At 45.8% G+C, this 25,760-nt stretch overlaps 1 protein-coding gene across 1 annotated transcript in view; it reads right to left on the bottom strand.

Moving 5' to 3' along the window:
- NCALD (neurocalcin delta) overlaps positions 1–24,737 on the bottom strand; it is a gene marked incomplete at its 3' end in the record, with an annotated part of 51,185 nt that extends 26,448 nt beyond the window's left edge. Inside the window, exon 1 of the mRNA XM_082294763.1 lies at positions 24,630–24,737. The remainder of the gene's footprint in view (positions 1–24,629) is intronic.
- Between the last annotated feature and the right edge of the window lie 1,023 nt (positions 24,738–25,760).

The raw sequence follows: 25,760 nt of genomic DNA on the forward strand, positions 1-25,760 counted from the left end.
CGTGATGCTGGGCAGATTCCACCAATTTGCAAGACCCTCTCTGCTTGCGGATGCACTGAATAAAAGACTCAGGGGTGCGCAGTTTCTGAAATGTAAGTAAATTCCCTGTCTCCAAAGCCATCTTCCTTATTCACAAGGAGACCCCACTCTTGGACTTCTGCAACTACTTTCCAAGCGGTGTCACAAAAATGAAGCACAATGGAAAGGCACATCTGACTGCACTAATCCATATGCTCCTATTATATGAAAGAGATGCATGCTAGAAGAGTTAATAGAGAAAAGAAAAGCACAGATCATCCAAATTTCAACCTTTCCAACTATTTGAATTTGAAAATTCACCTTTATCTTTTCACGTAATATAGCATATGCACATGTATGAACTATTATACAATGTATATTTATATATATAGCATTACCTAGATGGACACACTTTCAAGAGGAGAAGACAAGACACGCCCTGGTTAGGTTATCATGTAGATTAGTACAACCCAGAGTGGGGAGCAGGGTGCAGAGTTGGATGCCACACTGAACTATGAATGCCCTAAAGAAAGAACCAAATGGGTCCTCCAGAACTGGTAGATGGGACAGATCTGAGGTCAGCTATCACAGCTGCTTTGCACAGAACCCACTGCACCTTCACGTGACCTTGGCACTGCAGCTCTGCTGAGCTGCTGCAGCAGGAGATGTGATCAGTCATGCATGGAGCGTGGAGCAGATGTTGTAAGCAAGGCACTTGCTTCTCTTCCATCACTGCAAACTAAAAACATGCCTTAAGTAAGGGATTGCCTAAAAAATGTGCTGTCCTCTGAATGGATGCTCTTCTGCCTCCTTTCCTGCTCAAGGGTGATTATGCTTCTATGTAGGCAGAAGACTCTTTCTGTCCTACACTGACTCAGCCAGACCAGGTGGCTGGGTTACTTAGGATAAGTCTGTAGCATTGTAGCATTACTGCTGTAGAAGGAATTAGTTCCTAAAGCCCAAAGCTCAACCTTCTATCTGCTGAATTCACTGCCAACATAGAAAGGACTCTGACATCTCTGAGGAACAGGTGAATGGGACAAAGTGTAAGGAACTGAGAGTTTTGGACAGTGCATAGTGTACTGTAGGCATGATATGAGAGGGGTCATATTTAATTACAGAGTCTGCACAGATAAGAGCAGCTTTTACAGCAACACAAGAGATTGCAACTTAGCAAAATAGTTGCATAACCCAAAATACAGGCAAAACCATGACAGCCAAGCTTCACATGGTCAGAGAAGAAGGGACTGTTGGGCAGCCAGCACTCTCTCCACAGCGGCTGTGTGTGGAGATTCTGTAAGCATCACATAGCAGCAGGGATGCTGAGCAGCTGCTGGACACTGAACACATCTCTTATCGTGGGATTTTCTGCAGCCATTGACCCTGAACTCCCTCTTTTGGCATCTCTGTTTCCATTTGGGGTTTCAGTCCCATGCTGAATCTCCCTCCATAGTGTGAGCTCTGCTTTTGAGGGGAAGACATCACTGTCCTTTGCTCTGGTTTGCAAAATCTTTAAATCAGTGTTCATCAGCATAATTGTTGATGAGATTATGGTCGTCTTAATACACGAATAGCTTCAAGTTAGTAGCAGTACTAGCTAGAGCAAACTTCACCACCATGAGGAGCTGAGCAGCAACAGTTAAACAATGAAATCTCATGTAAGTCATTGTAAACAATGTAACTCATTGGGAAGCTGATACCTACCAGCTCTGAGTCAAGAAAATACATAAAAGGGTGTTTAACAGCATTGGTCTAGAACAACTATCTGTAGAATGGAAGGGAGAGCAGCCTGAATATGGAGATAGGAATTCACATCTCATGATTCATTTCCCTAGGGGATCCACCTTCCCAACACTTCAGTACATCAAGGAAGTCTTTGGTGAAGAGCTCAGGCACAGAGCAACAAGAGACCAGATCCATGTAAGTTTAGACACTGAAGGCAAGAGTGGGATGAGAAGTAGGGTTGCTCTATCCAAACGTGTGCAAGCCAAACACCCAAAAGTCCCTGCTCAGCAGCAATTTGTCCCTGGAGGTGGGCAGACATCAGAAGCTGCCTTCTTGTGACATTTCTCTGCATAAACCAAGTTACATACCGGTCTCAGTAGGATTCAGGACCTACCTCATACTTCATCTTTCTTCTAATCAAGTTGTTCCTTTGGCCTGAGAAGAGTCTAGTGGGGAGGGGTGTGCACAGGAAGATGACAAGGCCTTCATCACATACTGGAGTCACCATCATTACAGACAAAACGTTAAACTTAGGCAACCCTGAGTCCAGGAAGCTTTAATGAACAAATCTTCTATACCGTGACACAGGTGGTAATGTTGTCTAAGCGTCTTGGTTTAAAAGACAGGTGTCTGCCTAAGGAAGGCAGGAGCCTCCCTTGGAATGGAAGATGCAACACCCCTTCCCCCCAAATTATTATAATTTTGAAATCAAGGGGCTTTCAGGGAAAGATATGGGAAGCAGGAATAACAGTTCTTTACTAATATATATATATAAATATAAAACAAGGCAGGGAAAAAACTGATTTAAACTGACAGAGTCAGATATGACCTGACCCTGTTAGTCAGGGTAGCAGCAGCAGTCCGATAAGGTGGTGGCTGCAGTCCTCCTGAAGTGAATGGATGTGGTTCTGTTGAAGCGGTGATCCTGTGTAGAAAGATCTGGTCTTCCTCAGAAGATCCAGTGATAGGTATGTAGCTCTTGTCCTCTGGAAATCCAGTGGGAAAGGCTGCCTGAGGTCTTCAAAAAAATCTCAGTTTATATCCAGGATGGGATGCTTGGTTTCTCCCTCTGGGTGGAGCATCTCACAATGGAATGATGAGTCATGAGATAAGGCACTGATGGGCCATTAACAGGACATAGTCTCGAGGGAGGAGACAGGGAGCACTGCCCCACCTGGTTTTAACAGCTCATGAAGATGATGATAGAATACATGCTTGTGGGCACATCTTACACTGTAACCTAGGACACTAAGCAAAGAGGAACATACCATGAACGGTCCAAGAGAGATCTAGGGGACCACGTGCCCTGCAGTCCTGTTGGCTGAGCAATCTCCTGAATAATTATTGTCTCTATTCACAAACCTGAAATGCCACAATGTGGTGGAGAAAAAGTTTCTGGTGAGGTCTCATGTTTTGATAAATCCCAGAGGATTTTACACACAGTGGGGATGCTGACAATCACAACACCTGGGCAGCAGGGCCCGTGCAGGACTCTGCTGGTGATGTGCAAATGCATGGCTCTGGCTTAACAGTGTTTCTTTGGGTGAAAATCAGAGCATTCAAAGGATATTCTCAATCCTTTGGGGTTGTCAGTGACCAGGACAAAAACCGGTATATTTTCTATAGCATGGTTTTCACCTCCCTCTGACTATTGCTAATACCAATCTAATACCCAGTCTTTAAGATGTCAAGAATCTGCTTTCTCCCCTCTACTTAGAAGTTGTAGACAAAGTGCATATTGGCATATATTAATTAGCTTCTGCTATTTTTCTCTAGGAAAATGATAAACAATAAAAAAGGACTTTTTTTTGTACTGAGGACTTCTAAAATGTCAGCTGTACCTAGTGAATGGAATAAGAAGAATGTAATTAAACATCTGCTCTTTCACTCCTAGTAATGACCTTAAAATAGCCAGAAAACTCTGAAGGTTGTGGCCATGGTAACAGACACTATCTTAGGAAAAAGGAAGTATCTGCAGTTATAATTGAACATAGAGATTGCTCATCTCCTTCTCTGAGATGGAAGTTTACAATCAAAGCTTTGATGTATGTGCTGGTTCCTCTAACACAATTTCATCCTAGGCCACATGGCACATTTATTGTAAGAAGCTACCAAGTATAAAAATATGTATATGTAGTTCAAATGCTACATTCACTCTTATTTGAAGGAAGAAAAACCGTTCTTTTTTTTGGCAAGGGACGGGAGAAACTGCTGGTAAATACTTTTGTGGAAAACGACAATGCAGCATGATGGAAATGGGCCAGATCTTCCCCTAACATGCAGATGTCTCCCTCCCTCAGGTCAGCAGAGTAATCACAGCATACATCAGAGTGATGTCCAGCAGCTACAAGCAGCATTCCTGGAAGATCCTGCAGAACTGAGCCTGGAGACCTCCTTGGCTTGGCTGAGAGAGACCTGGCAGGACTGATTAGATTCCTCAGAAACACCTGACCTTGTCACACCCTAGTGCCTGGCCTACTTCCTCCAGTGCCTCCCGAAACTCTGTCCTGGCTCTGGCCACAGTCCATTCCACCTTGCATCCCATCAAGCACTGCAGCTCCTCAGGCACATACAAGTGGAGAAGAACAAGGCCATTAATCAAACAAAGCCCAATCAAATAAAAATCACAGCACAGACAGGGAGGATAAGCTGAGACAGAGGTGGAGGGGGATAACATGGGTGTGCTGTGCACAGAGAAGATAGGCAGCTCCTGGAGCTGTGCAGGATGACTGGAACCGCTTGCAGCAAGAGCCAGCAGTGAAGGAAAGGGCTTTACAGAGTGTTTTACACACCTATGTGACAACTGTTTTAAATGGGAATTTGTAAGCAATGCGCATTTTGGCCAAGGAATCCAGGCAAAAAGCATTTGTCCACTTTAGTGCCTAATATCAACCTTGGTTCATAAAAAATTTGCAAACACTCCTCTTTGAAATGCAGATGGTAAAATACGATACGAAAATAAGCAGGCAAAGGAAGGCCCAGGGAGCTGGTGCTGCTGAACCCTACTGAAACCACCAACTGGTATTTTCGAAGGCTTCCTGTAAAATTTGTCTGAGGTTCATATCTAGTACTGGGACGAACCTCAGCTGCTGGCTGGAGGCCAGCTGTGAAGCTGGTGCAAGTAATTAGGTTGTAGCAGTCCTCAGTGCAGGCAATAATTATGGGCAAGGTATGAGTACCTGAAAATGTTACCTTTTTTTGTGTGATTTCCCTTTGAACTGTACTCTAAGCCCTCAAACAGCACAAACAGCACTAATTTATTTGGATTTTGGTAATATAGAAGCCATGAATATTTTTTCCTGGGAGTTTCCAAGCGAACAAGATGCCACTGTCTCCTTATTGCAGATGCTTTTAGCACACTCTTCAGAGCATCAAACATTTTAACCTTCATAAACGAAGACAACACACCAACACAAGGATTTCTTTTTTTCCTCATCAATGGCTTAAAATTATGTTAAACTAGCACATACCAAGCACATTGCTGGAGCCTGCAATGTAAATGCTGCCTTTTCAAATGTGAAGACAACCAATTGCTCAGAGAAGTTTGGTGGAGTTTGCAAACTCCCCTAGCATGGCCAAGAGAAATGAAGCTATGCCACCAGCATTACATAGGCTTCATGCCTGTGGTTTCTGACAATGCCATCCTTGCAGCATGGCCAGTTCCAAGAAACTCTGGTCTCACTAGCAGTGCAAGGCAGCTCAATCATGAATGGAAATCAATGACCTGTTATGACTTGGGGGTTGGACTAGATGACCTTTAAGGGTCCCTCCCAACCCAAACTATTCTCTGATTCTGACCTGTGATGCCTTGAGGGGCACCTGACTCCCTCTCTGCACAGCTGCCCCATGCACACACAGCCACCTTGTTCCCTGGGGCTCGACCACACCGTGGTAGAGCCATTCCCATCTCTGAGGCTGCAGAGATGGACAAGTTCAGCAATTGCACTGCCGAGGTGCAAGCTGCCATCCAGCCTAAAATGGTCAGCTCTTAGGGTTTCCTCACTGGCTGCAATACCCATCCCTCAATTGCTGCCACAGGAGGCCTGCGGGTACTGAGCAGTGCCCAGACACCATCTGATCTTCGTGTGATGCCCAGTGCATTCAGCCCTCCCTGACCCCAAAACATGAACAAAGGCCTGATATGTCTCCCTAGCATCACTGTGCCACAGGTTGCTCTGTCCCTCCTCCTCCTGCTGCTGAGTTGCAATAGACAGTGGGAATCAGCATCTCATGTGCCACCAGTACTCAGAAGCTACTCCTGTTTCCAGATCAAAGGTGCAGGGACTGGACTGGCAGTGCCTGTGCCTGCATCTGACACTCATTGGAAGAGCAGGGTGGTCAGGAACTGCTGCAGAGGAGGGGAGGAAGCAGACAAGGGGAGGCAGGTCTTCTCCTGGTGCAAGACAGCACTCCTCCTTATTTTATGTGGAGGGCTTCTCAGAGCCCTGCTCCATGTGACCTTTCACATGAGATGAGAAGAGTGACAGCAGATGCTGGTAGCCAGAGGGAGGGGAGATTTAGTGGTGCTCTATTTCCTTCCCTGGAAGATTTGCTTTTGGAGGAGGAGGTCAGAGATGCGGAGCAGCAACCTGAGGGAGGGCTTTCTTGCCTGCTCTTCTGAAGGACTGGAAATTGAATGGAGTGTGCCATGAAGCCTCACTTCACTGGAGCTTTTATCTTTTAAAATTAGGTTAGGAAATTTACTGCTACAGTAGCTTAATCCCACAGTGCATTATCTGTACACATGATGGACTGGAATATGAACTAATTTTGTCAATAAAGTGACTGCCTGCATCTTGATTGTCAGATACAAGGAATTCACTCTTCCTTTTGAGATGCTAAGCAGCTGCAGACTGGTATGCTCCCCTCCCTATGCTTTTGGTTTGGATGTTTCCTACATTCAAGTTTCTCAGCAAGAGATGATGCTGTGGGAAGGGTGGGAAGGGAGGAAAGGAGGAAAGGAGGGAGAAATTTGGCTCCAGGCATCTGGCTGCACACTGTGACTCTGCACTAGCCCGTGGGGTGGCGTGGGGGCTGCAGCCCCCAGGGACTTCTCTGACTGATACCATGAGTTCTGTATGCACTGGGCACCGAGCCGTCTGGCTCTGCTCATCTTCACTCTGTGCCCTCTATTGACGGGAGAGGCAGAGACCACCAAAAGCGTTCCCTCTGCTGGGTTCAGATCAGCAGAGAGCTTCCTTGGTGGAAAGGATCCACCATCGGGCACTCACAGCCATGGCCCCCAGTTCTGCCTGAACAAAGCAAGGGTCAGAGCATGTGTGAGGTACACACTGAGTCCTTTGAATCTAGAATCAACCTCTAACAAGCTACATCCTTTGACAAAAGCTCAGGAGGGGATTAACATCAAACGCTCCACATTACTTACCTACAGAAAACTCCAGATTCAGAAACCTAAATTTCACTGTCTCTATACAAGCTATAGAAATCTAGTCAATACCATCTCTGGAATCTAGAGAGTGAGTGAGTGAATCCCAAATTTATGGGTTGGTGTCAGGCAGAAACAGAAATATGGGAGCCTAGTTTCACAAAATTGCTTGAGCAGAACACAGTCTGAGTTTGCTCAACATAGTGTCATATTGAATTATGTAATTCCTTCTTGATGTAAAGTTCCCTGATTTTAGCAGAAATAGCTGGAAAATGAAACCTCATAACAACGTAAAGCCTTTTCTACCTGATCACTCAGCAGACAAATCCTCAAATCACTTATTCTTAGAGCTGCATCCAGGATAACTGGTCCACCAAACAAGTAAGATGAAGGCTGGAGTGTCACAGGAGTATCTGGTCCATGACTTTACAACATCTCAGATGTAGGCACTAGGTGAAGGCTTTTCAGCCAGCCCTCAATATGAAAAGGTGAAAGCTTATTCTTCAGATCAGAGAATGCTCTAATGTTCATAAAAAGAAGCTAAATTATAAGTAGGGAACAAACTTAACTAGACTGACTTAATATTTCCAAAGGCTTTTTCCTCTTCTTTTTCCTCCTCTTTTTAAAGGAACTAGCTCTCATTCAGTTCATTCAGTTCTCATTTATACAACATACTCAGAAGAAGTAGCTGATAACATTGAGAGATATCCAAAACCTGAACTACTCATGGGAAGGAGGACAAGGACTGATTTTCCTGTCATCAAAAAGGCAGCTCAGTAATTTCTCCTCTGTTGGTCTGTTTGAGCCCAAAAGAGAAGTAGCTGAGTTCTTTGGTTTGTGACATGTCACCATCAACTCCTAAGTCTCTAAGCCCTTAGGCAAAAAGAAGAAGAGAGTCAGATATTTGTCAGAATTCACAGGGAGATGTTGGGGGAGAAGTCTCAGAGCCTTAATTGAAGAACAAGCAGGAATGTTTTAGGACTACAAGATATTTATAGTGTCACACATTTTGAATGTAAGGGGTACAAATATCATTTTTGCTATTCCTCTGCAAGCCAAGATATGAGGGACATATGCCAGAACACAAAAGAATTTTCACCCCATTCCAAATTCTCATTTAAAAAAAAGTGTACTAAGTCTGAGAAATAAGTGCAATCATTTGAATCATTAATTTGGCTTCATGACCCACTGGGAGACTGAAGCAGAGCAAAACACATCTGCTAACACCCCAATTTGAGCAGCACAGTTGGCAAGTGCTGCTGAAGAGAGACCTCAGACTGAAGCTGTAGAAATGTTAGAGGTTAGAACTGAAATTTCTTGGCAGAACTGACCTTATATGGAAACCCTGTAGGAAGTCTGCCTGCACTGGCTTTCCAACCAGTACATAAGCATTCATTTCTAATAGATAAACAGATGTATATAGAAAGGTTAATTCAAAGCCACTTGGGTAAAATCAAAGCAAACCATTCCTCTGGGGAATGTGCTGGACAGAGTCAGGCAGATGTTTCCTCTTTCAGGATCATGAACTGAAATCAAAGGAGAAATCTCAGATGGAAAGTGGTTACAGTAAGGTTCTTCCAAGTTGAGTCTCGGCATGGATGTAGTTGTACATTTTCATTAATAATCAGGATGCATAATCTCAAGGCAGTGCAGTTACTGATGACACCAAGGTGACAGACACCATCAGGTGGATGCCAGACTACCACACAAGAACAATGGGACGATTTTAGCCCTGGAATAGCGCAAAGGGATGAAATTCCTTATTGCAAAATGCAGTATCTGAGGGACCAGTAGTTAAGATGCTCTTAACTAGAAATGATGCAGCAGGAGGAAGAGCTGGAGATCTTATATAGTCATAAGATAACAGGAAAATACCAATATGATGTCTCCTGCAGGAAACAAGTGATGCTTTCTAATGAACCCGCTGAGACCAAACTGTTGAGTTCAGGGAGGGTGAAATACCAATGCTGTTAATGAGCAGGTTTTGGCAATATGAGGGCTCACCTGGATTACTACAGTACATGGTCAGGAAAACACACTGAGGAAAAGGGATTTTGGTCTGCAGTGGCTGCAGAGCAGGGCTACTAAGCCAAATAAGGGAATGGAAAGCCTGTGCTCTCAGAGGAGACCAGAGGCACTTGGCTGTTTAGCCTTGCTAAAGAAAGGCCAAGAGGGGATATGGTTGTAGTCTATAAATACATCAGAGGGGGTAAACACTAGGGAAGGAGAAAAGCAGTTTAAACTGAAGGACAATGCTGGCAGAAGAACAAATGGGTATAAACTAGCCATAATAAATTTTGGCTGGGAATGAGAAGCAAATCTCAAACCACTGGAGCAGCGAAGTCTGTGGAACAGCCTTCTTCAAAGATCGTAAGACAAAGAGCCAAAGGCATGGGAAAACGCAATTTGAAAAATCCACAAATGGGGTCTATATGACATAGATACCTGCAGTGGACTGGGGGAGTCAGGAGATTCCCTACTGTCCTGACTTCTAGAAGGGAAACAGCATCGGAAAAAAAAAGCACACTTCTTACAGCGGGCACTCTTTCAGGCACAGAGGATCAAGGATCACCACGAGGAGAGCCAAAGGCAGTGATGTTTAGTAAACAAGTATCTCTATCTTCCTCTGCACTATGTAATAACCCCCCACCACACATCAGTGATGGGGAGTGGCAGGAATGTGAGGGGAGGCTTATGTAAGCAGAGGAACGAGTGCCAGGATGCAGCAGACAGGTCAGGAAAGCTGGCCAGCTCTGTCACTTCAAGCATCACACAGCACTGACAGCAGCAATACATTACTGCAAAAAATTTAACTGAAATTAAGATTTACAAGTAACCTCAATAAAATTCACAGCTGGTTGGGCTTAATGTTGGAGTCAAGAGGATTAGCAGACTATGTTGTCCAAATCATGAAATAGTAAGCTCTGCATTTTCTTTGAAAGTGAATCATGTGCCCAGTCTCTATTCAGTAATTCAAGATTTCTACAAAATTTCACCTCTTTATTGTCATCCTTTTGTCTCCTCTAAGGAACACAATAATTTATTAACACCATTCTTTTCATCTGAAGACTTCTGATGACTTAAAAAAAATTACTGGCTGACAGCTGCACTACAGTGTTGACTGAACGGATGTACAGGAAGAGGGAGTGTTATGATCCAGTTTTAAGGTTCTTAGAAATGCCTCTGCCCAAATCAAGGTGCAAATGAGACCATATGCCAGTGACAATAGTAAGGGTTTTATTTGATGGTAAATATGAGAGAGAGAGAGCGAGAAATAAAGAAAGGAGTAGAAAATAGGGGCAGGGACAGAAAGAGTTGACAGGGACAGAATAAGGAAAAGATCACCACTCCATGGATCACAACGATGTCCCGCTGATCCTCTCCAGCTGGTCTCTTGGTGGTGAAGGTCCCCCAGAAGGCACAGAGTCCCATGGGTGTACATGCTCAGGCTGGGTGGGCATGTCTGGCCATGGCCCCCTGGAGGGGGGGTCAGTCTCTCACAGCAGACTTTGGGTCTGTTGCATCCTGTGCAGCCCTGTGGGGCCAAGCCTCTCATGTGAATGTCCCGTGGATGTGCCCTGTGGGGTTGGGGGTTCCACAGCTGGGCCAGTTTGTGTAATCGGAGGATGGGTGTTTATTGCCTCTGACCAGAGGTTGCACCATGAACCCAAAACCTCCTCCTCCCCCCTCAGCTGGGGGGAGTCTGTGTAAAACTGGCTTCTGTGAGCTGTGCTCTCCCCCACCCCAAACTCAGCTGGGGATAGTTGCAGCTGGTGGCTTTGGCATTTCGTGGATGCATACCTTTCCCTCAGCCTGAGATGACTGAACAATGCATTTCCCTTTATCTAATCAACAGTTTGACTTTCAGTCCAAAGTCCCACTCTTCAGGGAAGCTTCTTCGGTTGTAGCTTCTTTACAATGAGCAAAACTTTGTATCAATGTTTGAGGCATGAAGTATTTCCAGTCTCTGGCAGGGAGGAAATGATTTTTAAAATCTGTATGGCTTTTTTATCAGCTGGCCCTGTGCTTCTGGACTAGCTGGAGTCAGTTCTGAAGATTCCTGGGTTGGCAGAGATTCACAGGAGGATGGCACAGAACAGACGCTCATCAGGCATTTCTTGACCTTACCCGGACTCAGAGGCCGTAGGCATCTGTATCTCCTGACAGCCATCTTCTGCCTCAGGGCATTCCCAGCCCTCTCTTGGTTGTGACAGTGGGAAGGCACCATGTTGCCTCATGCTCCCTCCCAAGCCACACCATGACAGATATGGAGGAATCCCTCCACTTATCAGACCTTCACTCAGTTGTCAGATGTCCACCTAACAGGGAAGAACACAGGCGCCAGGGAGCTCTTGCTCTAGGACACCATCTTGGACTGAACTCTCCCTTTTCCTCCTCTTAAAATTGTTTGCTCAGGATTTGAAATAATAATAACATACAAAACAACAGTGAATGGCACCAAGGCACTTCACTTTGCACAACAAAAATTAGCCATGCATGGGTGTGCAGGCACAGAGGGCCATCAGAGTTCTCTGCTATCTGCTGAGCTTCCAGAGGGCAGCACTGACTGCAGTGAAACTGGTTGGAGGTGAGATGGGGAGATCAACAGCTCATCATCTGAACCCTCTGCCCACATTATGGTTGTCTCATGAGTTTCCTCAGGGCAAGAAAAAACAGCTGAGAACAAATACCACAATACCTAACAAAACCACCTGATGTCATTGTCTCTTGGGGGCTGTGTGATACAGCTAAGTGCTGTTCCCAGGAGAACTACCAAACCTAATTACTTGTTATAACCACATTAGATGAAGAAGGTGCATGTTGCTCATAGTTGCCTAGTGGGAACACAAAGCAAATCTTTCTTTTGTCCACTTATAATTAAAGCAATCTTCTTTGTATATTAGATTCAGTGGTTTATAATGAAATGCAATAAAGATTCCTTGAGTAAATCTCTTATTTTTCTTAATATGTTTATACAATTTAATGGAGTCTCTTATTGACTGCAGGAGGAACAGTTTCAGAGATAGTGTGCTTAAACAGACATGACAGACCATGCAGTAACCCAGTGCTTTTCAAGGCTAACGCCTGAAGTAACAAGCACATCCCACAACAGTGCCACTTCCACTTGTGCCAGACACCTGAGAGGCAGCAATCAAAAACCCCTGCAAAGGCTGGGAGAAAAACCTGACATTCTATTGTCTGTGCAGACAAATTTAGCACTCTGTGAAATCTTGATCAAAATTACCCACCAGCAGAACTAGGTAACCAACTTTAAATAGCAAGGAATAGGGAGTTATGTCCAGTTGAGCAGTAGCAATTTGGACAACACTGGTTCTTCACTGGAAAGACTGAAGAAAAATGCAAAATATGGTACAGAACAAGAAATGCAAACACTGATGAAACACACAAATGGTTGAATTCACTTTTATTATCGGATGAAATAACAATACCTTAAAATAGGATCCCATTTGGGTTAAAAAATGAACAAAGTCAAGGAACTGTAGATTAGAGCCAGGTGCTTAGTGGAACTAGAAATTTAAGAAAGTTTTTGCCTTTATCTGATGATTCTTGGAAGAAACATTTGTGTTCATATTTTTGAAAGAAATATTTCCTATTGTTGAGCTTTCCTTTGAAAGACATATTTCTGTTTCACTACTGAGAGCAGTTGCAGAGCTGTAAATGCACAGCAGGCTATGCAAGACAGATCTTTAATTATACCTACCCTTGAGTTCACTGGGAGCCAGTTGCTCAAGGCTAATAAGGATTAAAACATATTCAATGATTCTGAAAAACTGTCTTAACGCTAGTCTTCCCAAATCCCCTGTATTATCTGGAGCAATGCAAGCACAGCAACTCCTGCCTGAAAGTGAAAAGGAAAAACTTTATGCTTTCACACAGCCGTGCCCAAGTCCTGCTTTACTAAAAGCCAGGATCCTGCTGTGCTAAACCCCACTGTTCAAGTTTTCAGCCAGTATCCTCATGCTCTGCAGGACTGATGTAAATCTGCAAATAATATCAGAGTTCCATGTGATGGCTTCCATCCAGCACTGACACTAAGTGATCTGTGACTGGACCTGACTGGGAAATTCAGGGAAAGTGAAAGACACTCCATGCCTAACAGAGGAAGGAATTAAAACAATCAAACCTACCTAAAAAGCTGCAGGCGGAGAGACAAGCAAATGCTCCCCTGGCTCTCTCAAACCCTACTGACATAATGCTCCAAGATCAAAAACATAAAGGTCGAAGTCAACAAAACCAGAAGTACTGGGAGAAAACTGCATTCAGAAATCTCCTTTGCTTTTGACCTCTTTCAACCCTGAAGTTTTACAAGGAGAGCATCTGGACATCATTTCTCTCTTTGCAGAGTGAAATGTGAAATTCCTCACAGTGCTGTGTGGCGAAGGCAGTGCTGCATATGGGGCTGGGGAGTCCCCAGGGAGCTGGGGGGTGCATTGTGTAGTGCATGGTGCTCACTTCAGGCAAAGGAGGGTTTGGAAAACAGGTATTAGGCATGAGACAGCATTAGAAATGGACCATGTTGGTCTCTCACTGAGAAGGCTAATACAGATAATAACTTACTTACTCTGGAGAAATGGTAGAACAGAAGGGGTGGAGTAGTGGATACTGACCTCTGCAATTTTCATCTCTTAAAAATAAATGGATTGTAAACTAGAAAAGGATTAAAACTGAACCTCACAGGGGAAAGAGTATGTACCAAGAAACAACATGAAATCAGTATCAAACCCCCATCCTGCAAAGAGTCAGGTCAGCAGTGTACATGACAATGTTCCTCTGTACAGAGGTTTCTCTGTAGACCAAAGGTTCTTCTTTATTCTTTCTTCCAGGAAAGTGAGGACCATGTTCCTCACTTCCTTCACTTTGGTCCTATTAGAACCCTACCACTTTGTTTGACAGACTGGAGCTGCCAGCCTTTTTGTCATGCTCCAATGGGCTGATTTCCTGCTGGTGGCCGTGGCAAAAGCCTGCAGCTCATAAGCTCTACCTAGACCCAGGCTTCAGAAAAAACACTTTTCTATTTTTAAGGCTCTTTTTCTTCTCCCACGGATTCTCACCCAGTTATGCATGACGACATTTACCACATCACCTGTGACTATGAAGCAAATGCATCTGGGTGCATTCCCCAGCATGGGGGCCAACTGGCACAGAAGCTCCCTTGGCCATGCTATTGAACTCTGCACCCTCATGAAAAGTGACTGTGTGTGCCATCTGCACCCTGGAATGGGCCCAGTGGCACAGGCTGGGAAGACAGGAACTGATTAAGAGCTGGAGGGATCGGGACTGCTCTGCAGAGGGAGTGATTTTAACTACTGAGCTCTGGTGTTGGGGTTGTCCCCTATTTCATTTATTATGGGCACAGCCAGTGGCCATAGTACAGACATAGCCATTATCTCAGGAAACTCGATAGCTTGTCACCTACTTGAATGTTAATGTCAAGAAATAGCAAGGCTTGGGGAAAGCAAACACTTACCTAGTATGGGATATTAAGAGGGGATTATGAACTAGACCCAAAGTTTGAATCATTTGGGACATGCTCCACAAGGGGCCTTGGGCTCAGTGATGAGTTTGCTGGGGCTCTGAAGGGGTTTCAGGGCATGTGCACACTAAGGAGCTGGACTGGATGCCAAGGACGGCCCAGCCCTTGTACCTCCAAATACCAGCCTTGGTAGGCTTGACCCTTGCACCCCAAATGCCAGTCTTTGCGGGCTCAGCCTCTACCCACACTAAGCATGCCTGTTGCTGGGGTTATTCCAGGCTCCAGACCGGAGGGAGGGCTGTGGTACGGTCAGTTTAGTTCCTCAGCACCCCATACTTGGACAGCAGCATCTGTTCAAGAGGCGTGTGACTCATCTGGGTCTGGCCACCTCTGGGTGTGATGCCTTTCACCAGGACTCTGGGAATTTCCACAAAGAGGCACATGTTGCTTCCTCTGGTCAGTTCTGTGTGCATGCAGCAGTGAAGCAGCTCCTCCTCATTCACCCACCAGGGCAACAGGAGAGCTGGCTGATCTCCAGTGAAGGCAGTGAGAATGGGATGCTCCTCTCTCTGCTCCTGCTCAGCGCTTGGGCAGCCAGCCAGCCACAGTGAAGGTGAACTGCTGAGATGTGGTGACAGCAAGCCGCTGCCATGAGCATTTAATTTTTAATTCCTCTCAGGGCCTCTTTTCTACCATCCCTCCCTGTAGCCCCAGGAGCAGGCTGCTGGCACCTGTTTCTGGAGCTCACATTGTTTGTGTTTGGCTGCATGCCTGACTGTGAGGGATGAGAGAGCGCAAGGTCCCTGGCCAGCCCTGGTGGGTGCTGTCAGGGAGCCCCTCCAGAGCAGCTGCTTTCCTGGGCCAGCATTCAAGGATGGGACACACAAGGTGCTTTGAGGGCTGGAACTGCATCCCAGCTCAGTGGGATCTGCCTGCACCACCAGTCCTGGAGCTCCTTTCGGCTTATTCTTCCAAATGCATCCTTTCCTTCTCCTTCAAAGGAACATCCACCAGCAAGAAATGCTTCCTTTTGAGTTAGGCTACAAAACAGTGGACAGCAGGAGCACACGGCCTGAACCTTGCCCCTGGAAAGCACAGCAAGGGCTGTCAGGAAGGAATTACTGCGCTCTCCACTGAGGAAGCTAAATTACCTGAAATACCCCTTGTTGCAGACACAGGAGCACACAGCTGTCCCACTCGGTCTGCAGATCCCCTCTTCTCCCCACTCAAGTCATTCCTCTGCTTAAAAATGTTATTTTGGGAAAGAAATGAATAATGGGAACAGGACTGTAAAAGCACGGGGAATTCAGCAAACAAAAGAAAAGCTGCTATTTTTGAGAATATCTCAAACTGTAATTGTGACTTGTTTTAACTCCTTCTCTCCCAGCTGCCTCCCCAACACCCTGCTTGGAGTGCCATCCACAAGTATTGTGGGAGCAGCATGCAGGAAAGGTGTGTCTTACTACAGGCTCTTGGAGCAACACCACAGCCTACTAATAACTGGCACATGGTGAACTACTAGTGCCATACTCTTTGATTTCTAATCAGATTATTTGAATTGAGGCAGGGGTTTCTGCAAGGGTCCAGTGTCTAACAGAAAGTGTAAAAGTCAGGCAAGCAGTCACCCTGCTAGTGCTTCTGTCACCTTCTGTCATCTTTGAAAGAATTGTATTTTTCTAATTGAAGCATCATGAGCATTATGCGTTCATGGTGAGCGGAGGGCTCTGACCCTGCACAGCAGCAGAGAACCCTGCTCCAGGTTCTCAGAGAAAAGGCCATTGCTGCAAGAAAAAAACCTGAGTCTGCCAAGGCTGCAGATCCAGTTAAGTAGTATAAACTCATCTTTAACAAATTCACCAAGACCCCCATGGAGCTGATGTGGAGCATGTTATACTGCTCTTTCATCAGCTCTCACTTATTCTGCTACTAGCGGGGCCAACTTGGCCAGGTCTCTTTGCAGCCCTGGTCAGGGCTGGCATGGTTCTCCTGCCCACAGCATCCTGTGCCAAGGGAAAGCACATCCCAGAACTGACATCTGGACCACTACTGCAGATGGCTCTGCAGTTCCTCCTGACAAAAGCCGCCCTTCTGGGCTAAAACCTAGCAGAAGAGAGGCAAAATAGGAAACAAACGTGATGGAACCCCTGCCCTGATGATACTGGAGGAAGAACAACTATTACTGAGTCCCCTACAGTTTTGTGGCTCACACACACGAACACACAGACGCAGGGATGGCTTCACTAATATTAAGCTGACGGCAAGGAGTTGAGAAGGGTCCTTGTGTAGAGTTCCACAGAAAGCAGTTTATTGCTACAACTTGTGAAGGTTTCCAGAGGCAAATGACCCCAAGCACGTGACAGCCCAGGGTAAGTACAGGGGTGAGGCTGACACCAGGAGCCAACCGGGGAACCTGAACCGGGGTACAGCACCATAACCGAACATGGCATTCTGGGAGAGGCTTCTGTCCCTCACCATAACCAAAGTCTTTGGCACCAGAGACTGTCTTAACAAGAGCTCTCTCTGTCTCTTGTGCCACTGGCCAATCAGCCACCACAACCAAACAAAGTCTGAGCTCATGTTTTCAGTTCCTAAAGCAATCCTACTCCGCCCAAGTGCTGTGCACATGTTGGCCAAGACTCTCGTGGATGCCATGGAGCAAGCAGCAGGGACAGGGGCTGCTCTCTCACAGGCAATCTCATTTCTGAATTGTCAGAAAAGAATTGTCTTTGTTTCATAAAGAGAACTGTAAACACTCCTCCCTGGATTTTCCTTTCCAAGAGCAGTATGAGAAAATAAATATCTATATTTTGTTCAGAAAGAGTTCCTCTTTGCATTGCCCCTGACCTTCCCAAGTCCCAGCACTTCTGCCTTTCACAGAGTTCTGCTTTTCAGCTTTTACCTTAGTGGTGACAAGGGGGACTTCCTTGGCAGGAGTCACTGTTAGGACTGTCATCAGGCCCTGTTAGGAGAGGCAAAGCAAAACACAGAGGGTCTTTCTGCAGAAGTTCCCACTACCCAGCAACTCTTCAGTAACTTGGAGAGCAGAGAGTCCACACAGACCTCAGAGCTGTAAGTGGTTTAATAACATATGCCATCAAACATTACATGCCTTGCAATTCACATTGGGGATTTTGATTAAGGAAACCCTCCAACATGGCAAGGAAGAACTGTGAATTCTGATAATGTTCTCAATTTTTAGCAGTAAAGTAATTGAAAATTAAGGGTGAAGTGAAATAATTGAACATGAAAGCTGTGTGCTGTGACAAATCAGCAGTAATACTCAAGTGAGAAGAGATCATGGTTAGACTGAAAGATGTATCCTCGGCCAGCCGTAACTTTGCACTCTTCTCATCCACATCAGCCTGTGAAATAAAAATGCAGGCTACCCTTCTGGTGGGACGGTTTCAGTAGGGTCAGAACGACTGTACATGAAAAGCCTCCCACAAGATAAACAGCAATGAATAGGACACTTGACAGACAGGTCCAGAGGACAACAGACAGTGCTTCTGCTGAGATATAATTGCTCTAATTGGACCTGGGCTTGCAAAAATGGTAAAGCTGAAGAGGACTCTGCAATCATGCTGCCATTCTGCACACAAGGATACTGTTGTGATAGGAAGCACATAGCAGTTGTGGAAATAATCAATGCCTTTGTGCTCGCGTCCCCCTGGTAGCTTGGATTTGCGCGCACAACATGAGCAGAATATTTTCTTTCAGTTAAAGGCTCTCAGGGCTAAATTGCTTCATGAAGTCTCTTTGAGTGTTATTCAGCTGAAGTTAGACACTTCGTATGTGCTGGATCCATTGTGTTTTTGCAATCCTAAAGGAGACGCAGAAAGATCGTGTGAGACATAATCAGGAAATCTGGCTGCTCTAGGAGCGAGGGAATTTGGTAAGGAAAGAAGCCAACTTTGACCTTCTTCAGCTTTAACTTGTCTTCTCTCAGGTGACAGCCTATAAACCACCTGATCTTCTTGTCTAATAAAACCTCTCTACAAGTAATGTTGGGTATCTCCAAAAGCATTTTCTATTTATAATGGTAGAACAATCATGAAACTACTGTCATCCAGTAGCAGGTACTGCACAAGGGTTGACTGTGCAGTGTTTCTCCAGCCCTACTTTGAACCCAGTGCCCCGAAGAGAGACAGCCCTGTTAGCCACAGCTACATCACACAGCAGCTAAACAACATCGCTGCGTCATTGCTAACACAGGAAGAGTATTTCACTCTCCTGACTCCTTCAGACAGCTCCATTTCACAAAAGTCTTGTCTGGCCTGTTCTGCAGATGCCCAGGGACATGAGGCAGCACTGCCAGAGGTCCCTGCATGGGCAGATGCAGCAGTGCAGGAACAATGGCAGCAGCCTGTCCTGGCCACATCCTGCCAGCATGTGCCCAGTCAGTCCTGCCAAGAGCTCTCCTTCCCACCTTGTCCCACCCCTCCTGGTCCACTGTGCCCCTGTGGCTGGACAACCTGGCTCTGCCCTGCTCCCAAAGCCCCATTCTCTTGACAATGAGATTCAGCACACAGCTAAGAGGCTTTGTGACAAATGTGGCAGGTTTAAACCTGTCTCAAAGCCTTTCAGCTCCCATGTGCAGACACAGACGGCTGAAATGCTGCCTCCTGCTCCTTTGAAGTTTCTAAGTAAATGTGCAAAAATGCAGTTGTGACGTTCAGGAACTGCTCACGTCCCACCTGTAAACCAGCACTTGCACCCCAAGTTGTCCCTAAAGAGCTTACAATCTGGCTTACTTCACCCTCCCTAACAGAAATGGTCATCTGCAGTGACACCCTGAAGCTCCTGCCCTATGCCCACATTGCAGATACCAGACAAGGGCGTCAGGATGTGTGTCACCCAAAATGTGAGCGATGGAACAGACGTCTTCCACAGCACCCAGGCAAAATGACAGGGCTGGGTGCCATTTGGGTGCAGGAACGTGGCCCTGGGCAGCCATAGGAAAATGGTCTCGTTCCTCAGAGCACTCGGGGGGTGACAATGTCCCTGGGTCACTAGGAACCATGTCACCAGCCAGCCCATTTATCCATGCCATCCTTGGGGTGACAGGTCCACACTTCCCCTTTTCCTGTCCTGACATTTCCTCTGGAGTAGCACTGTGACTATCACTCAGCAGGACCGTGACAGATGTATGGGGACATCAAAGCATCAAGCATGCCCCACATTCAGCTTCTGCCTCCTCCCAATGCTGTCTTTGCTTTGTGCATCACAGGCTCGGTTTCACGTAGGGACCTGACCAATGCCCCAGCAAGGGGGTGGGAAAAATTGGTGGTGGATGATGCTCTCCTAAGAAGCGTGTGTCTCAAACAAAAGTGCACGGGATTTATCAACATAAGCCCAGCTAAAAAACACACGACATGTTTGTTTCCGGCTAGTATGTCTATGATAAGCCATAGATTGTCACAAGAATAAAAAACATAAGGATTGACATCAGTGAGTTTCATACAGCTAAAATTTTGCACAACACTGTGAACACGTACTGCAAAAAATACTGAACTATAAAAGAAGACAAACAGAGCTAAACCAAGACCCATCCTCAGCCATCTTCTGTGAAAAGAGGCGTGGCTGGGAATTTCAGGTGCTAGGCAAATTGAAAACAGCATTTCAGACCAAATGACAAGCTTCTTGGTTTTTCTGCATGTAAATCAGATCCTTACATTATTTCAGTGTCATTTTGTGGCTGAAAGCAATTCAGCAGATACCAGCACAGCCAGACTGAAATTGAGCAGAACAGGATCTGAGCCCTTCAGCTTGTAATGATTAGATGGTTCTGTGGAAACGAATCTGATGAAAAAATGAAGTTCAGCAGAAAGTTGACAGTGTGTGAAGACCACAGAAGGGAGAGGAACTTTACAACTCAGCCTTCACATTTTCCACCTATAAGATTTCAACACTTGCTAAAGTTGTAGTAAGGGCAGCTTCTTCACAGTGCTCCCTCTGGGAAATATGACATTCAGCAATTCCTGAATTACAGTTTCTAATTATATTTTCATACTGTAATGCTGTCTGAAATGCAAATTTGATGACAGAATAATTCAATCCATATAAAATAATTACAAAATTACTGTTTCTCAACCCTCAACTCATACTCCCTGCTATTTAAGAAGATAAATTTAACAGCAGCAAAAGTACAGCCAAAACATAGTCTATTTTTTAAACTGTTATCTGACTATAACTGTCTACATAGATTTTGGCTCACCATAGAAGATTATTTCTAAAATATGACTACCAAAAACATTCCAGAGTTACGATTTTTGTTGCTTTAGCTTGGAACCAACAGTCAGGTCAACTTTGATTTTGCATTCAGAGTACCCTACGCATGGCATCTGTTTAACTGGAAAAGCAACTGTTGGCTAAAATGCCAAATCTCTACTGCAGCTCAGCTATCATTTAAACCAGTTGTTCCTAATGTTGATGCAGACATTAAATTAGCACAATGTAATGATTTTTAGCAGAATGGGAACCAACTTCTGCAATAATTTAAGATCATGAAACTCCATACTGAAACATCAGTTCCCACTGACAACTGCCACGCTGTACAGAGGATTTTATTCCCCCCATGAATATTGCCTAAGCAGGAGCTAGGACCTTTAAAAAGACAGCTGAAATTGCATTCTGCTTGAAAAAATTCAAGGAGTAGTGTTCTGCATTGCAAGGGCTTTTTAGATTTTATTATGATTCTGGCCTAAATTTATATTGTCATTGCCCATCAACTCAACCAGATCAAGGTAGAGCACACTAAAGGCTTCAGTGTGTTATTATTATGAGGCTAGAGGCATCAACAGCTCACATCTGTTTTTGACTTCCCTACTGTATGCAGTTGTGTGAGAAGTGACTTGAGGAGATCTCAGACATGACTTTAGCCAAGGTCTTTCCTAAGGTGAAGTGCTCCAATTCCTCAGGAACTGCCAGTCTGCTCACCCTTCACCATGGACAAGGAGACTGTAGGAAGACATCTTCCCTTCCTCATGTGTGTGCAAAGGGGCTGACATTTGCCAATGGCATGAAGGATGATGGGAAGTAGGAGGGTCAGTCTGGACTCCCTGGAAGAAGGTGAAGTGTTGTCAAGCCCATGTGCATCTCATGCTTTTTCTCTCTATGTCAGAGGATTCCACGCCCAAGTAAGCTGGCAGTGTCACAGTTGTGGTGTTGGGCAGCAGGTGAAGGATGGGCTGCAGCACCTTCCCTTCTCGGTGGTGGGAGGAACCTACAGGCTGTTCTTTTCTCATGGTGGGTGGAAGCACGGCAGGGCAGAGATGCGGGGATGCTTAGCATTACACTGCCTGGCAACTCCACACACTGCCTGGCAACTCCACACACTGCCAAGGTAAACCTGACTTCTTGTCCAAGGGGTTTGGTACGGAGCTGACCAGTGAAAAAGAGAGCATGAAATCATCAAGCAGAGGCACATAGCCCCAGGATGACACTCACACACCATTCCCTGCCCTCCTGAGCGGGACCTGTGTCTCCAGTTGCAGACGCTGGTGCTCCCTGTGAGCTGCCTACCCGCAACTCATTCCCATCTCGGGGCAAAATGGGTGGGGCCTGGTGATGGGATGCCCAAAGCCCCCAAAGACTCATTGAGAGGGGACAGAGCTGTCACTCTGCCAAGTAGGACGCATCCCTGTACAACCTCAGCAGCACTTACCAGCTTGCCCTATAACATTGCCTCTTGCCACAGCATGTCTAGGACCTTCTGCTAAAATGTGAAGCAGTTTATCATCCTCTTCTCTAAGGTCAAGCTAGAGCCCTTTCAAGACTTCCTCAGAATCACTAAAGAAAGATATGTCCATTCCATCTGGAGATGAGGAACCTATTTTTAAAGTACTTCTAACGAATAGCTCTCGAGCAAAAGTTGCATCAATTATTTTTCCCCTTACAGGTGTTTTCAAGGCAAAAAAATGCTACAGGACACTGTATTCAAGCCTAAATTAACAACATAAGCCTCAGCCCACACTGAGCATCATCACTCAAGTCAAACCTGGGAGGTGATGGCAGCTACACATGGAGTCAAATCCTGCAGACACGAGGGTGAATGACTTCTCTTGAACGGCAGGTGCCACTCAGCTCAAATCTGTCCCCATACTCCCTGCCTTGGTCACTCTGCAGACTTACCCCAGCAGTATAAGCTGGTGAACAAGCAGACCTCAGAGGGTGGTGGGTTGTATCAACCATCTCCCCCTGTCCTCCCCTCCTACCCCACCTCCACAGTCTGGGGAACTCACATGCAGATGGAGGGGGATGGACTGACCACAGGCTGAAACACAGCTCCCCACAGCAGCTGGAGAGCTGCCGTGCCAAGCCCAGCCCAGGCAGGTCACCTGGGCAAGGACGCCGAGAGCCCACTCACTCCCCATGGGAAGTCTGCTCATGGAGTGCCAACACCTCCACCAATGCTGCGAGGCTCCTGTAAACCTTGGTTAAACTCACCTATGAGGAGCCAGGCGAGATTCCTCATGCACTGGTGCAGTGGCATCAAGTGAGGAATTTAATAAAGACAATTTGAAATACTTCAGCCCCCCCAACAATGATGTTTTAGGCACAAGAGTTGAACTGGAAAGAACTGATGAGGTAACACCAAGTGAAATGGTTTAGATGTTTCAGATGCATTTATTCTTGTTCTCTGCTAAGAACACCAAATGCAGTGAAATCCAGAGCACTAAGCCATAACTTCCCTAGAGCAGTGCCTTCAGTTTTAATGTCTGTCTTGGGTCTCTTTCTGAAACAATTACTTATGCTGCATTTGACAATATTAGGATAATTTTCACATATTTTTAAAAATCTTTTACTGCTCGGTGCCTTAAATTGTTTTGTAGCTCCACATTGTTTTAGACTGTTTTAAAGCAGCTGCTTTAGAGAATCATTACCATTATTGATAAACCCTTTGAACTTTGGGAGGAAGGGAACAGGAATATATAATTAGAGAAGATAAGAAAGATCTAACATACTTTCCAGGAAACAACGCACACGATGCTTCAGCTGTAATCTGTTCTTAAAACAAATCTGTATGTTCCCACACAAACAAACTCAGGCTGTGGCACTAAACTTCAGGAGCTCTGGGATCTCCTTCCCCACAACAGCCACCTCGGAGTAAGTGCAATACAGAGACAGACTCAAACTCCCTCTTGTTTTTACAAAAAGACCCAAACAGCATTTCATTTTTCAATAACTGTGGTGACTGAAAAATCAGGCTGCTCATGCTACAGTTCTTTTTTTAGCTATTCTAACTGTTCTCAATGCACAACAGAAAAAAAAAAAAAAAAAAAAAAAGAAAAGAAGACAAAAAACCAAGCCCTGTGTGTGTGCCTGTGAGAAAAAGGGTAAAAGCCTGTGTTACAACAATGCTGCTCTCTTGGCATATTTCAGATAATTTTTCAGGAAGGTTTTGATTCTTTCCTCTGTAAACACTATACAGTCAAGAGTGCCGCGTGCCCCAGGAGAGGGGCAGGAAGCCCGGGGAGTGCGCAGGGTGCAGGGATTCCGCGTGAACAAAGATGATTTAAATGCTCGAACTTTGAGAGTTGGATTTTAGGCTGTTCCTGGCTGCATTGACTGCTGGCTTCCCCCTCACTGGACACACTGGGTACAAACCCGCCTGAACCGGGCAGCATTAAGAAACTACAAATTCCAACAGAGGTATAAAAACACAATGCCTAAACATAATTTCTTTTAACTCCCGAATGCATTAGCCTAGGATTACTCACGTTCATTTATATTCCTCAAGTGTCAAATGAGAACGCTATCATTCTATTCTCCTTTCATGGATCATTAATCTATATTTAACTCTGTTTTGCCGTCTGCACACAGAATTAGTAACTGGAAGCTGCTTTGCATTTATCTGATAGTGCTGGGCTTGTTCATCAAGGCAAACTTCCAGCCAAAACAAACAAGTGAAAAAAAATATCAGTCACTGATACAAGCTGCTTTCTATTCTATTTTTTTAAAAGGAAAATAATCCAAACCTGATGAGAACATAAAGCAAATGGTTACCTCACACTGCAGAAATGCAAGTTTTTAATAGTCCATGCTCTGGCAGCCCCTGAGATTCAGCAGCAGCAGCGGCGGCGGCGGCGGGGATGACTCCAGCATCCACCGGGTTCTCACACGGCTTTGACTGCGCGGCCGGGACCGCAGGCTCAGCCTCCAGTGACGTCAAGGCGGCCGTCACATGGCCCGGCGCCGGCCCAGGGAGCACTGGTTGTCCTGGCAACCCCAGCACTGCTCCGAAATTATTTCAATAGGTCATCTGTCATACTGCGCGCACATTGGAGCCATCACGGGCGCCCGGACAACCCAAACACCGCGGGCCTGCTGGAGCTGGCTGCGCCGGGGGCTGGTCCCATCGCCGACTCTCTCTTAACCCTGTCCCTGTAAGAAAACGCGTCTCTCTTCCTCTTCCTCGTGCATCCCCAACCTCCGGCAGAAAAAAAGACATTATACACCTGGTTTGCTCAAGCAAAGGGGCACAAGAGCTGCCCTCCGAGGGTGCTGGAACACCTCAGTGACGTGCTGACTAGCTAAAATTAGGGTCTTTCTAAATGACCCACAGCTGAAGTTTTTATTCATGGCCACAGAGACATATGCTTGGTCACCCACATCTCTGCCCAGATTCGGGGTGAGGCAGCAGTGGTCCGTGCTGTGGTGATGAGGGGTAGCAGCCGTGCAGGGCTGCAGGCTGACCCCCAGAGCTGCCTGGCCAGCTTGGCCTCGTGTCCCTTAGCCTCGGTATCTGGTCCCTCTGCTAGCCTGCACAGATGCTTCTCCAGCTGCTCCCAGCAAAACATCACAGGAAGGGGGACAAAGCAGTGCTTGTCTCCATCTCATTCTGACTCACCTGTGCAGCCTTATCCTGCAGGAAGAGACACAACACCAGTGTCTCCAATTTCCTTGTAACTCTAGCTAAAATCCACTCCTTCCTCCAAATTTCCTTTTTTTCTCTCTCTCCACTTCACCTTACCACAGCCCCACAACACATGCATATGCCACGAGTAGGACACAGAAGATGCTGGAGAAGGGAAAGACAAAGTGTCAGCAACAAGAAAATACTTCTGAGCTCGTCTGAGTCAGTGATGGTTACTGACCAGTGCCCAGGATATGCAGTACCAGGAACTGACCTCAATA

The sequence above is a fragment of the Coloeus monedula genome (genome assembly GCF_965178545.1).
Source record: "Coloeus monedula genome assembly, chromosome: 1".
Taxonomy (NCBI): Eukaryota; Metazoa; Chordata; class Aves; order Passeriformes; family Corvidae; genus Coloeus; species Coloeus monedula.